The sequence below is a fragment of the Somniosus microcephalus genome, chromosome 8 (assembly GCF_052327205.1).
Source record: "Somniosus microcephalus isolate GS21.2 chromosome 8, FLI_Smic_1.0, whole genome shotgun sequence".
Taxonomy (NCBI): Eukaryota; Metazoa; Chordata; class Chondrichthyes; order Squaliformes; family Somniosidae; genus Somniosus; species Somniosus microcephalus.
Genome location: NC_140994.1, coordinates 3,236,955 through 3,260,333, shown reverse-complemented (window position 1 = coordinate 3,260,333; position 23,379 = coordinate 3,236,955).

The following is a 23,379-nucleotide window of genomic DNA, read 5'->3' as shown; positions in this document are numbered from 1 at the left end:
TCGGCTGACTCCTCCCACAAGTCCTAGTATAAAGGTGACTGCTCCCCAGCCCTTTGTATTTCTGGACCAGTCGACCACTCGAGGCAGACCTTCATTCTTTTGTTAATAAAAGCCTTTAGTTACTCTCTTAACTCTCAGGGCTAGATTTTCAGTTGCTTGCGCCAGCAGTTAGCGCCTTAAGAGAAGTGATTTCCTGGCGCTATGCGTGTAGCGCCCGGGCGCAGCGCAGTTTGCGCCCCGCCCCAAATTAAGCTGCCCGTTAGCGCCGGCGCAAAGTTTAGCGCCCGCCCGGATGCGCGCGCAGAAAATGACGTCACATCCTCGTGCAACGCCCTTTGGCCGCCCCGATTGCAAACTTCAGTCGGACCGCCCCATTGTGCGGCGGGCGGCCGGAGCGTTTGGAAAAAGGAACGCAACACAACCAGCGCGGGCCCCGGGGGGCGCTAATTAAAGGGAACGTCCTCTCCAGTGTAAAGGCCATCCTTTTTTCAGAAAACAGTCTTGTGCAACGCATTTCTGGAGACACAACAAGGAGGATAGCTAACTGGTTGCAAGCAGCAAGAGCCAGGTATTTTTGGACTCAGGCAACAGCGCTGCAAGTGGCCATTTGGAAATTAGAGTGTTTGCCAGGATTTGATGGGGGTTGCATGGGGTGCCAACGCGGAGCTGCAGCTCCATGTCCGTAGGGCTCGCAGACGCATTGTGAGAGGGGCAGCCCTGGCTAGAGGCAGAGGGGGCTACAGGCGTCGGCCACGTAGGCCTTACCCAGTCAGGCTATACCGCCAGCAGCGCTCCTACCTAAACATGAGTGCCGCGCGATGTGTTAAAAGGCTCCGATTCCGAAAGGGGGTGATTGCAGAGATCTGCCACCTGCTTCGCCGAGATCTGCGGCCAAAGCTCAGGTGCAGGACGTCTCTGTCGGTGGAAGTGAAGGTGACAGTGGCATTGAACTTCTATGCCACCGGCTCCTTCCAATACGCTGCTGGGGACATAGCAAACATCTCCCAGTACGGCGCGCATCGCTGCATCCGCCAGGTGACCGAAGCACTGTTCAGATGGAGAAGCCAATTCATCTCCTTCCCCATGGCCCTGGAGAGCCAGCATCAGCGCGCATTGGGATTTTCCAGACTCGGGGAATTCCCCTTGGTGCAGGGCGCCATTGACTGTACGCATGTGGCTTTGCGGGCCCCTCTGGAGCATGGCGAGCAGTATCGCAACAGGAAGGGCTACCATTCTCTGAATGTGCAGCTGGTCTGTGACCACAAGCAGCGCATCATGGCAGTCAATGCCAGCTTCCCAGGCAGCAGCCACGATGCCTTTATCCTGCGGCAGAGTACTGTGCATGACATGTTCCAGGCACAGCCTCCCCCAAGAGGATGGCTACTCGGGGACAAAGGCTATCCTTTGTGCACCTGGCTCATGACCCCGCTCCGCGCGCCCAGGACCGCTGCTGAAGAGGCCTACAACGAGAGCCATCAAACCACCCGCAACATCATCGAGCTAACTATTGGGGTCCTCAAGCAGCGGTTCCGCTGCCTTGATCGCTCCGGAGGAGCTCTCCAGTATTCGCCGGACCGGGTCTCCCAATTTGTGGTGGTTTGCTGCATGCTACACAACCTGGCTATCCGCAGGACTCAGGCACTGCCACCTGACGTTGGACCAGCACCTCAGGAGGAGGAGCAGGAGGAGCATGAGGAGGAGGAGGAGGAGGAGGAGGAGGAGCAGGAGTACGTTCCCAGGAGGGAGCGACCAGGGCCAAGGGCCGCACGACGCCACCTTATTACACGGTACTTCTAAGCCCCCTGTCAGGGAATGGCCAGGGGCCATGAGGGAAGATGAATGCAGCCGCTCCGCAAGCCCTCAGCCGGCGAAGCCAACAAACACTAAGAAGAACAACCATGGAGACTGCATGAATAAAGATAATTTTTTATTAAACAAAAATGAAAAGCCCTTCCCACATGAATCCCCAAAAACAATAAACGGGCCCCACAAAAAGCCCAACAAACGACTCACTCCCTCAAACTGGGGAGGAGCCACTCCACCTTTATTGAAACCGGGCCTCAACATCGGCCTAACGCAAAAAAAAAGCCCTCCAAAAGCACAACCATGGGCAAAATAAAGATGGCCACCGCCATATTAAAGGAAAGCTGGCCACACCCTCTACTGAGTGGCCCGCGAGGGCGAGACCTTGGCCAGCATTTTGCCTCCCCTGCCCTGCCTGCTGCTCCTTCGCAAGCTCTGCCCAGTGGCTGCTGCGAGGCTGGGGGAAGGCGCCTGAGGCTCAGATGCCCTTCCGCCAGATGCCGCTGGGGGGCGGCCTACACGGCGTTTGGGCCTCGAGGGGCCGTCTCCTGAGTGGCGCACCTGAGCCTGGCCACCATCAGCTGCAGCCGCTTGCCCTTGACGGCCCAGAGGGGGAATGGCGGCGACGGATGGCGCAATGTGGGCCAGCTGGCGTCTGGGATGCGCTGGCTGGTGCTGTGGCGCGGTGGCTCTCGGCCGGGCCCGCACTGCAGGATCCGCAGCAATCAGCCGACGGCCGGCTTGCTGGGATGGTCCAGCGCGGCGCCTGCCCTGGCGATGCCTGCCTGAGACAGCGCGTGTGGCAGCAGTGAGTGGCCCTGTGGTCCTGGTGTGCGCGCGCATCACATCCGCCAGGGTCTTGACGGCATCAGTTAGCATGCGGCCAGTCGCGGCAGTTGCTGCCCCGAACTCGCGCACACTGGTCGCCAGCGACTCGATGGCCTCAGGCATGCGCCCCACCACGCTCATGAGCTCCGTGTGGCGCCGGTCCGAGTCGTCGGCCATCTGATCGAGCTTCCGCACCTCCTCCGAAGTGAAGGTGTCCGGACTGGAGTCGCGACTCTCCCGCTGGGGAGGAGGGGGCCGAACTAGGGGACCCTTGCCGCGTTGGTGACGGCGAGTGTGCCGAGCAGCAGCACTCCCCTCTGATCCTTCCCCCCTTTGGGGGGAAGGCCGCGGGCCACGCGCACGGCTGCTGGGTGGCTGGACGCCACTGGTCCCAGAAGCTGCATTGCCCTGCGACAGTTCCTCCAGGCACTCGTCCAGTGAGGAGGTGTCGAGCATTTCCTCCTCTCCTGCGGGACGTGACTGTTCCCCCGAAGGTCCGGCTTGCTCCTCCTCCTCCTCCTGGTTGGAGGTGCTGTCACTGGCAGCCTCAGGGTCCTGGTCGTCACCAGCTGAAAGCAGGAATGCACAAGAGTAGCTTCAGAGTGAGGAGACGGCGTCAGCGAGGGAGTTAGGACTGGTGGGATTCAGCGCATTGGTGGGACAGTGGCAAAGGAGGTAGCTCGGATGGGCCAGTGCGACGCGAGAGGGCCAAAAGGCGAGGTCCTTACCATTGCCGGGCAGTGGAGGGTCGGATACACCGCACGCTGTGGGGACAATCACACGTGCTCCCATGAGCACACACACGCGCTCCTCCAGCCGAGTGAGCTTCTGCAGCTTGGCGCGGCCACCCCTGGCACGGGCCTGGCGATTAAACGCTACTTTAGCCTGCAAGAGAAAGGACGGGCTGTAAGTGCGCAGTGAAGCCCTGATGTAGTGTGCACTGCCTCCCATGGTGGAATAGCTTGGACAGAGTGAAGCCCTGATGTAGTGTGCACTGCCTCCCATGGTGGAATAGCTTGGACAGAGTGAAGCCCTGATGTAGTGTGCACTGCCTCCCATGGTGGAATAGCTTGGACAGAGTGAAGCCCTGATGTAGTGTGCACTGCCTCCCATGGTGGAATAGCTTGGACAGAGTGAAGCCCTGATGTAGTGTGCACTGCCTCCCATGGTGGAATAGCTTGGACAGAGTGAAGCCCTGATGTAGTGAGCACTGCCTCCCATGGTGGAATAGCTTGGACAGAGTGAAGCCCTGATGTAGTGTGCACTGCCTCCCATGGTGGAATAGCTTGGCCAAAGTGTAGAGTGCCGAATGGCCATTTGATGCTCATGACTGTCCCAATGCTGCTGGCTGAGGGCTGGCCAAAAGGACTTTCAGGTCCCTTTGCCCATCATGTCAGGTGTACATGCAAGAATGAGGAGGAGACTGGAAAGGCTACTCACCCTCACAATCCTGGTCAGATCGTTGTATTTCTTACGGCATTGTGTGTGGGTCCTGGGGGCCTCGCCGGTGAACGTCACCCTCTGGGCGATCTGCTTTCAGGCTTTGGTGTAGTCGTGGTGGGTTGGATTCCTCCCACTGTCTGGAAACAAGATCTTGCGCCTCACCTCCAGAGCTGTGACCATGATGTCCAGATCACCCTCTGAGAAGCGCAGGGCACGCTGACGGGCCTTCTCTGGCGTTGCCATGACTCCCTGGGGCTGAGCAGTAGTGTTGAGGCCTCTTTGCAAGGCTGCAGTGTGCAGGGCGTGGCAGCAGACCAATTCGTCCCTTCCCCCTTTAAGAGCTGGTCGGCACCACGGGGTCTGCTGTCAGTGCAAAAATGACCGCACCCGTGCTGCGCCCCGCCTGGGCGCTATCCCTCTGGACCGCCGGCTTAGCGCCTAAAGAGAGTAGTGGAACGCCTCTTTTAGCGCTCCACCAACCTCTTAGGGCGAAGCCACTGAATTCCCGGCAACGGGGCGCTACTTTGGGGCGGGCGCTAACTTCGGGCGGGCGCTAAGGTTAGCGCCCCAAAACTGCCTATACTGAAAATCTAGCCCTCAGTCTTTTATGAGTAATTGATAGCGCATCAGGGGGTAATATTGTAGCATGGATAGAGGATTGGTTAATGGACAGAAAACAGAGAGTAGGGATAAACTGATCTTTTTGAGGTTGGCAGGCTGTAACTAGTGGGGTGCCGCAAGGATCAGTGCTGGGACCTCATCTATATTAATGACCTAGATGAAGGGACCGAGTGTAATGTATCCAAGTTTGCTGTTGATACAAAGCTAGGTGGGACAGTAAGCTGTGAGGAGAACACAAAGAGTCTGCAAAGGGATATAGATAGACTGAGTGAGTGGGCAGTAAGGTGGCAGATGGAGTATAATGTGGGGAAATGTGAGGTTATTCACTTTGGTAGGAAGAATAGAAAAATATAATATTTTTTAAATGGTGAGAAACTTTCAAATGTTGGTGTTCAGAGAGATTTGTGTGTCCTCGTGCAAGAAACACAGAAAGCTAGCATGCAGGTACAGCAAGCAATAAGGAAGGCAAATGGCCTGTTGGCCTTTATTGCAAGGGGGTTGGAGTATAAGAGTAAGGAAGTCTTGCTCCAATTGTACCGGGCCTTGGTGAGACCACACCTGGAGTACTGGGCACAGTTTTGGTCTCCTTATCTAAGGAAGGATATACTTGCCTTGGAGGCGGTGCAACGAAGGTTCACTCGATTGATTCCTGGGATGAGAGGGCTGTCCTATGAGGAGAGATTGTGTAGAATGGGCCGATACTCTCTGGAGTTTAGAAGAATGAGGGGTGATCTCATTGAAACATACAAGATTCTGAGGGGGATTGACAGGGTAGATGCTGAGCGGTTGTTTCCCCCTGGCTGGAGAGTCTAGAACCAGGGGTCACAGTCTCAGGATAAGGGGTCGGCCATTTAAGACTGAGATGAGGAGGAATTTCTTCACTCAGAGGGTTGTGAATCTTTGGAATTCTCTGCCCCAGAGGGCTGTGAATGCTGAGTCTTTGAGAATATTCAAGGCTGAGATCGATAGATTTTTGGACTCGAGGGGAATCAAGGGATATGGGGATCGGGAGGGAAAGTGGAGTTGAGGTCAAAGATCAGCCATGATCTTATTGAATGGTGGAGCAGGTTCGAGGGGCCGAATGGCCGACTCCTGCTCTTATTTCTTATGTTTTTATGTTCTTATGTTCGACTGCCCCTCCTAGTTTGGTATCATCTGCAATTTTGACCAATTTGGATCTGGTTTCCTGAAACCAAGTCATGGATGTAAACTAGAATCTGTACTCGTCCCAGTATCAAGCCCTGGGGCGCCACACTCGTAACTCCCATTGAAGGCATAGTCCTCCCTTCGAACCCAATCTTCTCCAGGAATACCCACTCCATCCTGTGAATACCCACTCCATCCTGTGAATACCCACTCCATCCTGTGAATACTCACTCCATCCTGTGAATACCCACTCCATCCTGTGAATACCCACTCTCCATCCTGTGAATACCCACTCCATCCTGTGAATACCCACTCCATCCTGTGCCCACTCCATCCTGTGAATACTCACTCCATCCTGTGAATATCCACTCCATCCTGTGAATACCCACTCCATCCTGTGAATACCCACTCCATCCTGTGAATACTCACTCCATCCTGTGAATACCCACTCCATCCTGTGAATACCCACTCTCCATCCTGTGAATACCCACTCCATCCTGTGCCCACTCCATCCTGTGAATACTCACTCCATCCTGTGAATACCCACTCTCCATCCTGTGAATACCCACTCCATCCTGTGCCCACTCCATCCTGTGAATACTCACTCCATCCTGTGAATATCCACTCCATCCTGTGAATACCCACTCCATCCTGTGAATACCCACTCTCCATCCTGTGAATACCCACTCCATCCTGTGCCCACTCCATCCTGTGAATACTCACTCCATCCTGTGAATATCCACTCCATCCTGTGAATACCCACTCCATCCTGTGAATACCCACTCCATCCTGTGAATACCCACTCCATCCTGTGAATACCCACTCCATCCTGTGAATACCCACTCCATCCTGTGAATACCCACTCCATCCTGTGAATACCCACTCCATCCTGTGAATACCCACTCCATCCTGTGAATACCCACTCCATCCTGTGCCCACTCCATCCTGTGCCCACTCCATCCTGTGAATACCCACTCCATCCTGTGAATACCCACTCCATCCTGTGAATACCCACTCCATCCTGTGCCCACTCCATCCTGTGCCCACTCCATCCTGTGAATACCCACTCCATCCTGTGAATACCCACTCCATCCTGTGAATACCCACTCCATCCTGTGAATACCCACTCCATCCTGTGCCCACTCCATCCTGTGCCCACTCCAACCTGTGCCCACCCCATCCTGTGCCCACCCCATCCTGTGAATACCCACTCCATCCTGTGCCCACTCCTCCCTGTGCCCACCCCATCCTGTGCCCACTCCATCCTGTGAATGCCCACTCCATCCTCTGCCCACTCCATCCTGTGCCCATCCCATCCTGTGAATACCCACTCCATCCTGTGCCCACTCCATCCTGTGCCCACTCCTCCCTGTGCCCACCCCAACCTGTGCCCACCCCATCCTGTGCCCACCCCATCCTGTGAATACCCACTCCATCCTCTGCCCACTCCATCCTGTGCCCACTCCTCCCTGTGCCCACCCCATCCTGTGCCCACTCCATCCTGTGCCCACTCCTCCCTGTGCCCACTCCATCCTGTGCCCACCCCATCCTGTGAATACCCACTCCATCCTCTGCCCACTCCATCCTCTGCCCACTCCATCCTGTGCCCACTCCTCCCTGTGCCCACTCCATCCTGTGCCCACCCCATCCTGTGAATACCCACTCCATCCTCTGCCCACTCCATCCTGTGCCCACTCCAACCTGTGCCCACCCCATCCTGTGCCCACCCCATCCTGTGAATACCCACTCCATCCTCTGCCCACTCCATCCTGTGCCCACCCCATCCTGTGCCCACTCCATCCTGTGCCCACTCCAACCTGTGCCCACTCCATCCTGTGCCCACTCCATCCTGTGAATGCCCACTCCTCCCCACTAAAAGCTCACTCCCATTGAATCATTGAATGGCAGGAACAAAACGACTTGCATTGACGAAGCCCTATTCATGAAATCCCAAAGCTTGTCAAAGCCAATGAAGTGTGATCGCTGTTGTAATGTAGGAATCGCAGTTGTTGCGCACAGCAAGGTTCCAAAAACAGCAATGAAAGAATGACCAAGTTTAGTGATGTTGGCTGAGGAATAAATATTGGCTCTTCTCCAAATACTGATCTTTTATCACCACCTGAGTAGGCAGAAGGGTGTTGATTTAATGTCTCATCAGAAAGATTGCATCTCGACAGTGCAGCTCTCCCTCAGTACTGCCCCACTGACAGTGCAGCACTCCCTCAGTACTGCCCCTCCCACAGTGCAGCGCTCCCTCAGTACTGCCCCACTGACAGTGCAGCACTCCCTCAGTGCTGCCCCTCCCACAGTGCAGCACTCCCTCAGTACTGCCCCTCCGACAGTGCAGCGCTCCCTCAGTACTGCCCCTCCGACAGTGCAGCGCTCCCTCAGTACTGCCCCTCCGACAGTGCGGCGCTCACTCAGTACTGCCCCTCCGACAGTGCAGCGCTCACTCAGTACTGCCCCTCCGACAGTGCGGCGCTCCCTCAGTACTGCCCCTCCGACAGTGCAGCGCTCACTCAGTACTGCCCCACTGACAGTGCGGCGCTCACTCAGTACTGCCCCTCCGACAGTGCAGCGCTCCCTCAGTACTGCCCCTCCAACACTGCAACGCTCCCTCAGTACTGCCCCTCCGACAGTGGAGCGCTCCCTCAGTACTGCCCCTCCGAGAGTGCAGCGATCCCTCAGTACTGCCCCTCCGACAGTGCAGCGCACCCTCAGTACTGCCCCTCCGACAGTGCGGCACTCCCTCAGTACTGCCCCTCCGACAGTGCAGCGATCCCTCAGTACTGCCCCACTGACAGTGCAGCACTCCCTCAGTACTGCCTTTCCAACAGTGCAGCGCTCCCACAGCACTGCCCCTCCGACAGTGCAACGCTCCCTCAGTACTGCCCCTCCGACAGTGGAGCGCTCCCTCAGTACTGCCCCTCCGACAGTGCAGCGCACCCTCAGTACTGCCCCTCCGACAGTGCGGCACTCCCTCAGTACTGCCCCTCCGACAGTGCAGCGATCCCTCAGTACTGCCCCTCTGACAGTGCAGCGCTCCCTCAGTACAGCCCCTCCGACAGTGCAGCGCTCCCTCAGTACTGCCCCACTGACAGTGCGGCGCTCCCTCAGTACTGCCCCTCCGACAGTGCAGCGCTCCCTCAGTACTGCCCCTCCAACAGTGCAGCGCTCCCTCAGTACTGCCCCTCCGACAGTGCGGTGCTCCCTCAGTACCGCCCCTCCAACAGTGCAGCACTCCCTCAGTACTGCCCCTCCGACAGTGCAGCGCTCCCTCAGTACTGCCCCACTGACAGTGCAGCACTCCCTCAGTACTGCCCCTCTGACAGTGCAGCGCTCCCTCAGTACTGCCCCTCCGACAGTGCAGCGCTCCCTCAGTACTGCCCCTCCGACAGTGCAGCGCTCCCTCAGTACTGCCCCTCCAACAGTGCAGCACTCCCTCAGTACTGCCGCTGTGACAGTGCAGCGCCCCCTCAATACTGCCCCTTCAACAGTGCAGCACTCCCTCAGTACCGCCCAACCGACAGTGCAGCACTCCCTCAGTACTGCCCCTCCGACAGTGGAGCGCTCCCTCAGTACTGCCCCTCCGTCAGTGCAGCGCACCCTCAGTACTGCCCCTCCGACAGTGCGGCACTCCCTCAGTGTTGCCCCTCCGACAGTGCAGCGATCCCTCAGTACTGCCCCTCCGACAGTGCAGCGCTCCCTCAGTACTGCCCCTCCGACAGTGCAGCGCTCACTCAGTACTGCCCCACTGACAGTGCAGCACTCCCTCAGTACAGCCCCTCCGACAGTGCAGCGCTCCCTCGGTACTGCCCCTCCGACAGTGCAGCGCTCCCTCAGTACTGCCCCTCCAACAGTGCAGCACTCCCTCAGTACTGCCCCTCTGACAGTGCAGCGCCCCCTCAATACTGCCCCTCCGACAGTGCAGCACTCCCTCAGTACTGCCTTTCCAACAGTGCAGCGCTCCCTCAGTACTGCCCCTCCGACAGTGCGGTGCTCCCTCAGTACTGCCCCTCCAACAGTGCAGCACTCCCTCAGTACTGCCCCTCCGACAGTGCAGCGCTCCCTCAGTACTGACCCACTGACAGTGCAGCACTCCCTCAGTACTGCCCCTCCGACAGTGCAGCGCTCCCTCAGTACTGCCCCTCCGACAGTGCAGCGCTCTCTCAGTACTGCCCCTCCAACAGTGCAGCACTCCCTCAGCACTGCCCCTCCGGCAGTGCAACGCTCCCTCAGTACTGCCCCTCCGACAGTGGAGCGCTCCCTCAGTACTGCCCCTCCGACAGTGCAGCGCACCCTCAGTACTGCCCCTCCGACAGTGCGGCACTCCCTCAGTACTGCCCCTCCGACAGTGCAGCGATCCCTTAGTACTGCCCCTCCGACAGTGCGGCACTCCCTCAGTACTGCCGCTCCGACAGTGCAGCGATCCCTCAGTACTGCCCCTCCGACAGCACGGCGCTCCCTCAGTACTGCCCCTCCGACAGTGCAGCGCTCCCTCAGTACTGCCCCTCCGACAGTGGAGCGCTCCCTCAGTACTGCCCCTCTGACAGTACGGCGCTCCCTCAGTACTGCCCCTCCGACAGTGCAGCGCTCCCTCAATACTGCCCCTCCGACAGTACTGCGCTCTCTCAGTACTGCCGCTCCGACAGTGCAGCGCTCCCTCTTTACTGCCCCTCTGATAGTACTGCGCTCCCTCAGTACTGCACCTCCGACAGTACAGCGCTCCCCCAGTACTACCCCTCCGACAGTACAACGCTCCCTCATTATGCCCTTCCGACAGTGCAGCGCTCCCTCAGTACTGCCCCTCCGACAGTGGAGTGCTCCTTCAGTACTGCCCCTCTGACAGTACGGCGCTCCCTCAGTACTGACCCTCCGACAGTGCAGTGCTTCTTCAGTACTGACCCTCCGACAGTGCAGTGCTCCTTCAGTACTGCTCCTCTGACAGTGCGGCTCTCACTCAGTACTGATCCTCCGACAGTGCAGCGCTCCTTCAGTGCTGCCGCTCCGACAGTGCAGCACTCCCTCAGTACTGCCCTGCCGACAGTGCAGCACTCCCTCAGAACTGTCCCTCCGGCAGTGCGGCGCTCCCTCAGTACTGCCCCTCCAACAGTGCAGCACTCCCTCAGTACTGCCCCTCCGACAGTGCGGCACTCCCTCAGTACTGCCCCTCCGACAGTGCAGCACTCCCTCAGTACTGCCCTTCCGACAGTGCAGCGCTCCTTCAGTACTGCCCCTCCGACAGTGCAGCACTCCCTCAGTACTGCCCTGCCGACAGTGCAGCACTCCCTCAGAACTGCCCCTCCGACAGTGCAGCGCTCCCTCAGTACTGCCCCTCCGACAGTGCAGCACTCCCTCAGTACTGCCCCTCCGACAGTGCAGCACTCCCTCAGTACTGACCCTCCGACAGTGCAGCACTCCCTCAGTACTGACCCTCCGACAGTGCAGCGCTCCCTCAGTACTGCCCCTCCGACAGTGTGGCGCTCCCTCAGTACTGACCCTCCGACAGTGCAGCACTCCCTCAGTACTGCCCCTCCGACAGTGCAGCACTCCCTCAGTACTGCCCTTCCGACAGTGCAGCACTCCCTCAGTACTGCCCTTCCGACAGTGCAGCACTCCCTCAGTACTGACCCTCCGACAGAGCAGCGCTCCCTCAGTACTGCCCCTCCGACAGTGCGGCGCTCCCTCAGTACTGCCCCTCCGCCACTGCAGCGCTTCCTCCGTACTGCCCCTCCAACAGTGCAGCACTCCCTCAGTACTGCTCTTCCGACAGTGCAGCACTCCCTCAGTACTGACCCTCCGACAGTGCAGCACTCCCTCAGTACTGCCCCTCCGACAGTGCAGCACTCCCTCAGTACTGCCCTTCCGACAGTGCAGCACTCCCTCCCTACTGCCCCTCCGACAGTGCGGCGCTCCCTCAGTACTGCCCCTCCGACAGTGCAGCGCTCCCACAGTACTGCCCCTCCGACAGTGCAGCGCTCACTCAGTTCTGCCCCTCCGACAGTGCGGCGCTCACTCAGTACTGCCTCTCCGACAGTGCAGCGCTCCCTCAGTACTGCCCCTCCGACAGTGCGGCGCTCCCTCAGTACTGCCCCTCTGACAGTGCGGCGCTCCCTCAGTACTGACCCTCCGACAGTGCAGCGCTCCCTCAGTACTGCCCTCCGACAGTGCAGCTCTCCCTCAGTACTGCCCCTCCGACAGTGCAGCACTCCCTCAGTACTGCCCCTCCGACTGTGCGGCGCTCCCTCAGTACTGCCCCTCCGACAGTGCAGCACTCCCTCAGTACTGCCCCTCCGACAGTGCAGCACTCCCTCAGTACTGCCCTTCCGACAGTGCAGCACTCCCTCAGTACTGCCCTTCCGACAGTGCAGCACTCCCTCAGCACTGACCCTCCGACGGTGCAGCGCTCCTTCAGTACTGCCCCTCCGACAGTGCGGCGCTCCCTCAGTATTGCCCCTCCGACAGTGCAGCACTCCCTCAGTACTGCCCTTCCGACAGTGCAGCGTTCCCTCAGTACTGCCCCTCCGACAGTGCGGCGCTCCCTCAGTACTGCCCCTCCGACAGTGCAGCGCTCCCTCCGTACTGCCCCTCCCACAGTGCAGCGCTCCCTCAGTACTGCCCTTCCGACAGTGCAGCACTCTCTCAGTACTGCCCCTCCGACAGTGCGGTGCTCACTCAGTACCGCCCCTCCGTCAGTGCAGCACTCCCTCGGTACTGCCCCTCCGACAGTGCAGCGCTCCCTCAGTACTGCCCCTGCGACAGTGCAGCGCTCCCTCAGTACTGCCCCTCCGACAGTGCGGCGCTCCCTCAGTACTGCCCTTCCGACAGTGCGGCGCTCACTCAGTACTGCCCTTCCGACAGTGCGGCGCTCCCTCAGTACTGACCCTCCGACAGTGCAGCGCTCCCTCAGTACTGCCCCTCCGACAGTGCGGCACTCCCTCAGTACTGACCCTCCGACAGTGCAGCACTCCCTCAGTACTGCCTCTCCGACAGTGCAGCGCTCCCTCAGCACTGCTCCTCCGACAGTGCTGCGCTCCGTCAGTACTGACCCTCCGACAGTGCAGCGCTCCCTCAGTACTGCCCTTCCGACAGTGCAGCACTCCCTCAGTACTGACCCTTCGACAGTGCAGCGCTCCCTCAATACTGCCCCTCCGACAGTGCGGCGCTCCCTCAGTACTGCCCCTCCGAAAGTGCAGCACTCCCTCAGTACTGCCCCTCCGACAGTGCAGCACTCCCTCCTCTACTCCCTCTTCACCCACGACTGTGTGGCTGTTAATGGTTCCAACACCATCATCAAGTTTGCAGATGACACCACGGTGGTAGGCCAGATCACCAACAATGATGAGTCAGCCTACAGGGAGGAGGTCCAGCATCTCGTGAAGTGGTGCACCGACAACAACCTGGCCCTTAACACCAAGAAAACAAAGGAAATAATCGTGGACTTCAGGAAGTCCAAAGGCGGAAGTCACACCCCCATCCACATCAATGGGGCGGAGGTGGAAAGGGTGGCCAGCTTTAAGTTCCTCGGAGTCCACATCACGGAAGACCTCTCCTGGTCCCTCAACACCTCCTCTCTGGTGAAGAAGGCCCAGCAGCGCCTATATTTCTTGAGGAGGCTGAAGGGATGTAATCTGTCACCCCCGATCCTCTCTAACTTCTACCGCTGCACTATAGAGAGCACCCTGACGAACTGTATCACGGTATGGTACGGCGGCTGTAGCTCCCATGACCGGAAAGCCCTGCAGCGGGTAGTCAAAACCGCCCAACACATTACCGGCACCGGCTACCGACCATAGAACATATATATCAGAAACGCTGCCTACGGAGGGCACGGTCCATCATCAAAGACCCTACCCACCCCAGCCACAGTCTGTTCGCCCTCCTACCATCTGGGAGACGCTACAGATGCATTCGCACCCGTACGACCAGATTTAGGAACAGCTTCTTTCCCAGGGCTGTCATCCTACTGAACTCCACAAATAAACACTAAAGCCTGCACATCTGCCAATGCACTTTATTATGGTCATATTTATGCTAATATATATGTACAAATGTATGTTGAAATGTTTAAGTGTCCTAATCCAAATTGTACACTCTCGGGAGCCGCAAGCCTACATTTCGTTGTACTGCACTTGTGCACTAACAATGACAATAAAAGTTGATTTGATTTTGATTTGATTTGATTTGTATGCCCCTCCGACAGTGCAGTGCTCCCTCAGCACTGACCCTCCGACAGTGCAGCGCTCCCTCAGTACTGCCCCTCCGACAGTGCGATGCTCCATTAAGTTGAGGCCCTGTCTGCCCTCTCTGGTGGATGTAAAAGATCCCATGGAACAATTTCGAAGAGCAGAGGAGTTCTTCCCAGTGTCCTGGCCAATATTTATACCTCAAGCAGCAAGATATGGGAAGAGTTAAGTGCGAATTGGATAGATCTTTGAAGGAGTGGGCGATTGAGAGGGATTCCGATAGAGGCAGTCCTTTCTGACCCTGTTCCTTCCTCTGTTGCTGGGTGCCTTTTTGAAGGAGGGAAACGACACACCAACCGATGGGATGGAAGTAGTTCCACTTGTGAAGCCATTTCATTTCTCAATTGTAAAATGTCTGATTTCAGAAAGTCGGCCCCCGGTGAAGAGTAATATTCCCCACGCCCTCTACAAACCCCTGGAGCCTGGCTCACCGGCACTGAGCCCAATGCCATCTGAAGCCGTGCATGAGCTAGAGGATGGGACTTGCGTGGGTGATTCCCTGAGTCATTCAATTGTACCAGGCTAATCGGCCAGTGAACGAGGGGCCATGACCTTCACCCATTTGCATATTGTTGTTCTTGGTGAGCTATCAATAGATACTGAATGTGCGAGTATAAATATGCAAACAGCAAACAAACAAGCCAGGGCCACCTGTAGTCACTAAAGCAGCAAGTCTACTCCAATACATAGGAACAGGAGGCCATTCAGCCCCTCGAGCCTGTTACACAGGAGGAGGCCATTCAGCCCCTCGAGCCTGTTACACAGGAGGAGGCCATTCAGCCCCTCGAGCCTGTTACACAGGAGGAGGCCATTCAGCCCCTCGAGCCTGTTACACAGGAGGAGGCCATTCAGCCCCTCGAGATGGTTACACAGGAAGAGGCCATTCAGCCCCTCGAGACGGTTACACAGGAGGAGGCCATTCAGCCCCTCGAGCCTGTTACACAGGAGGAGGCCATTCAGCCCCTCGAGCCTGTTCCGCCATTCAGTCAGATCATGGCTGATCTGTGACCTCAACTCTATTTACCCGCCCTTGCTCCATATCCCTCGATACCCTGACCCAACAACAATCTGTCGGTCTGAGACTTGGAAACCCCAATTGACTCCCAGCATCCACAGCCTTTGGGAGAGAGTTCCCGATTGGGAATCTCCATTCACCACGTGCTCAGGTGCAAAGATGCCAAAGAGCGAAAATACAGGATGGGATTTTGAAAGAAAGAAAGACTTGCATTTCTACAGCGCCTGTCACGACCACCGGACGTCCCAAAGCGCTTTACAGCCAATGAAGTACTTTTTTGAAGTGTAGTCCCTGTTGTAATGTAGGAAATGCAGCTGTCAATTTACGCACAGCAAGTTCCCACAAACAGCCATGTGATAATGACCAGCAAATCTGCTTCAGTGATGTTGATTGAGGGATAAATATTGTCCAGGACACCAGGGATACTGGTGAAGCAAAACGGAGGGGCAGAGAACAGTAATCTGTACTTAAAATGAAGACAATCGAAGTCCGACTTGTGAGGAGAAGACGTTTCCTACACGCACAGGATTGGATGTCGAACAAACACCCAGAAAACCGGGCGGTGCCAACTAATGAACCCATCCCAGAGGCAGCTGGATAAATGGAATAACTAGGTGGGAAGGGGACAGGTCCAGACTGAGCAAATCAAACACTCAATGTGACACCACAGGTCATGTGCTGCTCAAGGGGCAATGTTACCCGTGGAGAGCAACAAGCTGGGGTTGAATAGTGGAGATGAATTCATGGATATTAAAGAGTTTCAATTTATTCCCTTTCAGGATCAGCGATCGTTTATACATAACTTTTCAACAACAGATTAAATGGGTGGGTAGAGTCTGTGATAGGGGAGAGTGTACAGGGGCTGTGGGAGGAGATTGAATGGGTGGGTAGAGTCCCTGATAGGGGAGAGTGTACATGGGCTGTGGGAGGAGATTAAATGGGTGGGTAGAGTCCCTGATAGGGGAGAGTGTACACGGGCTGTGGGAGGCGATTAAATGGGTGGGTAGAGTCTGTGATAGGGGAGAGTGTCCATGGGCTGTGGGAGGAGATTGAATGGGTGGGTAGATTCCATGATAGGGGAGAGTGTACATGGGCTGTGGGAGGAGATTAAATGGGTGGGTAGAGTCCATGATAGAGGAGAGTGTACATGGGCTGGGGAGGAGATTGAATGGGTGGGTAGAGTCTGTGATAGGGGAGAGTGTACATGGGCTGGGGAGGAGATTGAATGGGTGGGTAGAGTCTGTGATAGGGGAGAGTGTACACGGGCTGTGGGAGGAGATTGAATGGGTGGGTAGAGTCTGTGATAGGGGACAGTGTACACGGGCTGTGGGAGGAGATTAAATGGGTGGGTAGAGTCCACGATAGAGGAGAGTGTACATGGGCTGTGGGAGGAGATTAAATGGGTGGGTAGAGTCCATGATGGGGGAGAGTGTACACGGGCTGTGGGAGGAGATTAAATGGGTGGGTAGAGTCTGTGATAGGGGAGAGTGTACACGGGCTGTGGGAGGAGATTAAATGGGTGGGTAGAGTCTGTGATAGGGGAGAGTGTCCATGGGCTGTGGGAGGAGATTAAATGGGTGGGTAGAGTCTGTGATAGGGGAGAGTGTACACGGGCTGTGGGAGGAGATTAAATGGGTGGGTAGAGTCTGTGATAGGGGAGAGTGTACATGGGCTGTGGGAGGAGATTGAATGGGTGGGTAGAGTCTGTGATAGGGGAGTGTGTACATGGGCTGTGGGGTAAAGGTGTGCGATGTTAGAGTATAGTCTTTGTGATGGACACAATATGGGGCTGGTGACTCACTTTGTAGGATGCTGATCTTACAAACAGCCTGTGACAGTGGCAAGGGAGGGGGAATGGAGATAATGGCAAGGAAGTAGAATGTGTGGGGTGGGAGCCGGGGGCTGAAGGCGTTGGTTTTTACCTTCCCAACGCAGGGATTAAAAGAAGTGGTGGAGAGGTAGAGCTGGGTATCATCAGGAAGAGGGTTATTCAATGGGAAGAGAGGAATATTCAATGGGAAGTGAGTTAATGAATTGGAGAAAGGCTGTTAAATAATTACAGGGGGTATTCAATGGGAAGAGCCTATCAGTGGCATCATTCAGAGGCCTGAATCGAGCAGGTATGGTGTCAGAAAGAGTGAAGGACAGAACTAGTATTTCTACAGCGCCTTTCATGACATCTCAGCCTCCCAAAGCACTTCACAGTCAATGAAGTATTTTTGAAGTGTAGTCACTGTTGTAATGTAGGGAATGTGGCCACCAATTTACAATAACGACCAGATAATCTGTTTTAGTGATATTGGCTGAGGGGTAAATATTGGTCAGAACACCGGGGAGAACTCCCCCGCTCTTCTTCCAATAGTGGCCGTGGGCCATTACAGAGACGTGGCCGTGGGCCATTACAGAGACGTGGCCGTGGGCCATTACAGAGACGTGGCCGTGGGCCATTACAGAGACGTGGCCGTGGGCCATTACAGAGACGTGGCCGTGGGCCATTACAGAGACGTGGCCGTGGGCCATTACAGAGACGTGGCCGTGGGCCATTACAGAGACGTGGCCGTGGGCCATTACAGAGACGTGGCCGTGGGCCATTACAGAGACGTGGCCGTGGGCCATTACAGAGACGTGGCCGTGGGCCATTACAGAGACGTGGCCGTGGGCCATTACAGAGACGTGGCCGTGGGCCATTACAGAGACGTGGCCGTGGGCCATTACAGAGACGTGGCCGTGGGCCATTACAGAGACGTGGCTGCAAGGTGACCAAGGCTGGGAACTGAATATTCAGGAGTATTTGACATTTTGGAGGAATAGGCAGAAAGGAAAAGGCGGTGGGGTAGCTCTGTTAATAAAGGATGAGATCAGTACAGTAGTGAGAAATTATCTTGGCTCAGAAGATCAAGATGTAGAATCAGTTTAGCTAAGAAATTATAAGGGAAAGAAGTCACTGGTGGGAGTAGGCTATAGGCCCACTAACAGTAGCTGCACTTTATGACAGAGTATAAATGAAGAAATAATGGGGGCTTGTAAGAAAGGTACTGCAATAATCGTGGGTGGTTTTAATCTTCATATAGATTGAACAAATCAAATTGGCAAAGGTAGCCTTGAGTGCGAGTTCATAGAGTGTATTCAGGACAGTTTCTTATAACAATACATTGTGGAACCAACCAGGGAACAGGCTGTTTTAGATCTGGTAATGTGTAATGAGACAGGATTAATTAATGATCTCATTGTAAAGGATCCTCTAGGGCAGAGTGATCATAACATGATAGAATTTCACATTCGGTTTGAGGGTGAGAAACTTGGGTCTGAAACTAGTGTCTTAAACTTAAATAAAGGCAATTACAACAGTATGAAGACAGAGTTAACTAAGGTCAACTGGAAAAATAGATTAAAAGGTAAGACAGTAGATAAGCAGTGGCAGACTTTTAAGGTGATATTTCATAACTCTGAACAAAGATATATTCCAGTGAGAAAGAAAGACTCTATGAGAAGGAGGAACCATCTGTGGCCAACTAAGGAAGTTAAGGATGGTATCAAATTGAAAGAAAAGGCATACAATGTTGCGAAGATTAGTGGTAGGCCAGAAGATTGGGAAATTTTCAGAAACTTGCAAAGGATGATTAAAAAATAATAGAGGGTGAAAATAGATTATGAGAGTAAACTAGCAAGAAATGTAAAAACGGAGAGTAAGAGCTTCTACAAGTATATAAAAAGGAAGAGAGTAGCTAAAGTAAACATTGGCCCCGTAGAGGATGAGACTGGGGAATTAATTATGGGAAACAAGGACATGGCAGCGACTTTGAACAAATATTTTGCATCTGTCTTCACGGTAGAAGCCACTAAAAGCATCCCAATAATAGTGAAAAATCAAGGGGCAAAAGGGAGGGAGGAACTTAAAACAATCACTATCACTAGAGAAAAAGTACTCGGCAAACTAATGGAACTAAAGGCTGACACGTCCCCTGGACCTGATGGCCTGCATCCTAGGGTCTTAAAAGAAGTGGCTGCAGAGATAGTGGATGCATTGGAGGCAAATGGTATGTTGGCCTTCGTAGCAAGAGGGTTCGAGTACAAGAACAAGGATGTCTTGCTGCAGTTGTACAGGGCCTTGGTGAGACCGCACCTTGAGTATTGTGTGCAGTTTTGGTCGCCTTACCTGAGGAAGGACGTTCTTGCCATGGAAGGAGTGCAGCGAAGATTCACCAGGCTGATACCTGGGATGGCAGGAATGATGTATGAGGAGAGATTGTGTCGATTGGGCTTATACTCGCTGGAGTTTAGAAGATTGAGAGGGGATCTCATCGAAACCTATAAAATTCTGTCAGGCCTGGACAGACTAGATGCAGGAAGGATGTTTCTGATAGCCGGGGAGTCCAGAACCAGGGGTCATAGTCTAACGATAAGGGGTAAGCCATTTAGGACTGAAATGAGAGGAATTTCTTCACCCAGAGAGTGGTGAACCTGTGGAATTCTCTGCCACAGAGGGCGGTGGAGGCCAGTTCATTAAATATATTCAAGAAAGAGTTGGATATATTTCTTAAGGCTAAAGGGATCAAGGGATATGGGGAGAAGGCAGGGACAGGGTACTGAATTTGGATGATCAGCCATGATCTCATTGAATGGCGGAGCAGGCTCGAGGGGCCGAATGGCCTACTCCTGCTCCTATCTTCTATGTTTCTATGTTAATCTTCCAAAATTCCCTAGACTCTGGAAAGGTCCCAGCGGATTGGAAAACTGCAAATGTAACACCCCTGTTCAAGAAAGGAGGGAGACAGAAAGCAGGAAACTATAGGCCAGTTAGCCTAACATCTGTCATTGGGAAACTGCTGGAATCCATTATTAAGGAGGCAATAGCAGAACATTTAGAAAATCATAATACAATCACACAGAGTCAACATGGTTTTATGAAAGGGAAATCATATTTGACAAATTTATTAGAGTTCTTTGAGGATGTAACACGCAGGGTGGATAAAGGGGAACCAGTAGATGTAGCATATTTGGATTTCAAAAAGGCATTCGATAAGGTGCCACATAAGGTGAGAGCTCATGGTATTGGGGGTAATATATTAGCATGGATAGAGGATTGGCTAACTAACAGAAAACAGAGAGTCGGGGTAAATGGGTCATTTTCAGGATGGCAATCTGTAACTAGTGGGGTGCCACAGGGATCAGTGCCGGGGCCTCAACTATTTACAATCTATATTAATGACTTGGATGAAGGGACCGAGTGCACTGTAGCCAAATTTGCTGACGATACAAAGATAGGTGGGAAAGCAAGTTGTGAGGAGGACACAGAGTCTGCAAAGGGATATAGAGAGGTTAAGTGAGTGGGCAAGAATTTGACAGATGGAGTATAATGTGGGAAAATATGAGGTTATCCACTTTGGTAGGAAGAATAGAAAAGCAAAATATTATTTAAATGGAGAGAGACTACAGAATGCTGCGGTACAGAGGGACCTGGGGGTCCTCGTACATCAAACACAAAAAGTCAGCATGCAGGTACAGCAAGTAATTAGGAAGGCAAATGGAATGTTGGCCTTTATTGCAAAGGGAATGGAGAGTAAAAGTAGGGAAGTCCTGTTACAACTGTACAGGGCGTTGGTGAGACCACACCTGGAGTACTGCGTACAGTTTTGGTCTCCTTATTTAAGGAGGGATATACTTACATTGGAGGCAGTTCAGAGAAGGTTCACGAGGTTGATTCCTGGGATGAGGGGGTTGTCTTATGAGGAAAGGTTGAGCAGGCTGGGCCGATACTCATTGGAATTTAGAAAAATGAGAGGGGATCTTATTGAAACATATAAGATTCTGAAGGGGCTCGACAGAGTAGATGCAGAGAGGATGTTTCCCCTCGTGGGGGAATCTAGAACGAGGGGGCATAGTTTCAGAATAAGGAGTCGCCCATTTAAGACGGAGATGAGGAGGAATTTCTTCTCTGAGGGTCGTGAATCTTTGGAATTATCTTCCCCAGAGAGCTGTGGAGGCGGGGTCATTGAATATATTTAAGGCGGAGATAGACAGATTTCTGAACTACAGGGGAGTCGAGGGTCATGGGGAGCGGGCAGGGAAGTGGAGTTGAGGCCAAGATCAGATCAGCCATGATCTTATTGAATGGCGGAGCAGGCTCGAGCGGTTGAATGGCCTACTCCTACTCCTATTTCTTAAGTTCTTATGTTCTTAAACACTCCCTGGGCCTGTTTATGATGAAATCACAGTCGATAACATCTACCACTATTCTTTCACTGAGAAATCTTTATTACAATGATTGTTTTATTGCAAGGTTTTGTACAGAAAACAGAGATGATGGAGTTTGATACAATTCATAGATGAAATGTGACGCAGTCATCGTGAACATTCATAACATTCAAAGCTGCCTCTCCATCAACACCTACAGAACGCCAGCCAGAGGAATTTGGGTTAAAGGCAAGGTGTAACCATATTAAAGGGGCAGTGACACCAGATCAGACCATTCTGACCAACAATAGACATCCCGTCTGGGATTAACTGGGCTCGAACTGCCCTGCCATTTCCAGGATGATCCCAGTCGCTCTATCTCTCCCTATTCATCTCCTTCTCTGTCTCTCTCTCTCCCTATTCATCTCTCTCTCTCTCCCTCTCTGTCTCTCCCTATTTATCTCCCTCTCTGTCTCTCTCTCTATTTCTCCATCTCTCTCTGTCTCTCTCCCCCTCGCTCTCTCCCCCTCTCTCTTTCTCCCTCTGTCTATTTCTGTGTGTCTCTCTCTCTATTTCACCCTGTCTCTCTCTCTCTCCCCCCTCTCTCTTTCTCCCTCTCTCTGTCTCTCTCCCCCTCTCTCTTTCTCCCTCTCTCTGTCTCTCTCCCCCTCTCTCTTTCTCCCTCTCTCTGTCTCTCTCCCCCTCTCTCTTTCTCCCTCTCTCTGTCTCTCTCCCCCTCTCTCTTTCTCCCTCTCTCTGTCTCTCTCCCCCTCTCTCTTTCTCCCTCTCTCTGTCTCTCTTGCCCCCTCTCTCTCTCCCTCTCTGAGTGCTCTCCCCATTTACTGTCCCGTGTCTCTCTCAACATTCCCAGCATCAGAGTGTAGTTTACATACTGTTAAACTTGAGCATAAATCAGCCCTAAGGATAGTTTTCATTTTTGGGGTGTGATGTTAGACCATGATGGGGGAAATGTTCGTGAGCAAGAGGGCAAGAGATTGAAAGATAGAAAGAGAGAGAGAGTGACATAGAGAGAGACAGAGAGAGAGACAATATGGTTCTCTGTAAACTTTCATGCCAATAAAGCATTTGAATTGGAATTGGAATTGGACAGACAGAAACAGAGAGAGAGACACACAAAGAGACAGAGACAGACAGACAAAGTCAGAGATATGCTTGTTAACTCTCTCTATCCCTTGTCTCTCTTACTCTTTCGCTCTCTTTGCTCTTCTCTCAGTTTCTCTTTATTTCTCTCTCTTTCTGTCCCTCTCTATTTATCTCACTCCTTTTCTCTCTCCCTTTGAGTTTCCTCCCCATTTACTGCCCTCTGTGTGTGTCTCTCTTCAGTACTGGAGAGTGATCGGTACAGGGGGAGTGACCAGTACTGGACAGTGACCGGTATGGGGGGAGTGACCGGTATTGGAGAGTGACCAGTACTGGACAGTGACCGGTACAGGACAGTGACCGGTACGGGGGGAGTGGCCGGTATTGGAGAGTGACCAGTACTGGACAGTGACCGGTACGGGGGGAATGACCGGTATTGGAGAGTGACCAGTAGTGGACAGTGACCGGTACAGGACAGTGACCGGTACGGGGGGAGTGACTGGTATTGGAGAGTGACCAGTACTGGACAGTGACCGGTACGGGGGGAGTGACCGGTATTGGAGAGTGACCAGTAGTGGACAGTGACCGGTACAGGACAGTGACCGGTACGGGGGGAGTGACTGGTATTGGAGAGTGACCAGTACTGGACAGTGACCGGTACGGGGGGAGTGACCGGTATTGGAGAGTGACCAGTAGTGGACAGTGACCGGTACAGGACAGTGACCGGTATGGGGGGAGTGAGCGGTATTGGAGAGTGACCAGTACTGGACAGCGACCGGTACAGGACAATGACCGGTATGGGGGGAGTGACCGGTATTGGAGAGTGACCAGTACTGGATAGTGACCGGTATGGGGGGAGTGAGCGGTATTGGAGAGTGACCAGTACTGGACAGTGACTGGTACCGGACAGTGACTGGTATGGGGGGAGTGACCGGTATTGGAGAGTGACCAGTACTGGACAGTGACCGGTACCGGACAGTGACCGGTATGGGGGGAGTGACC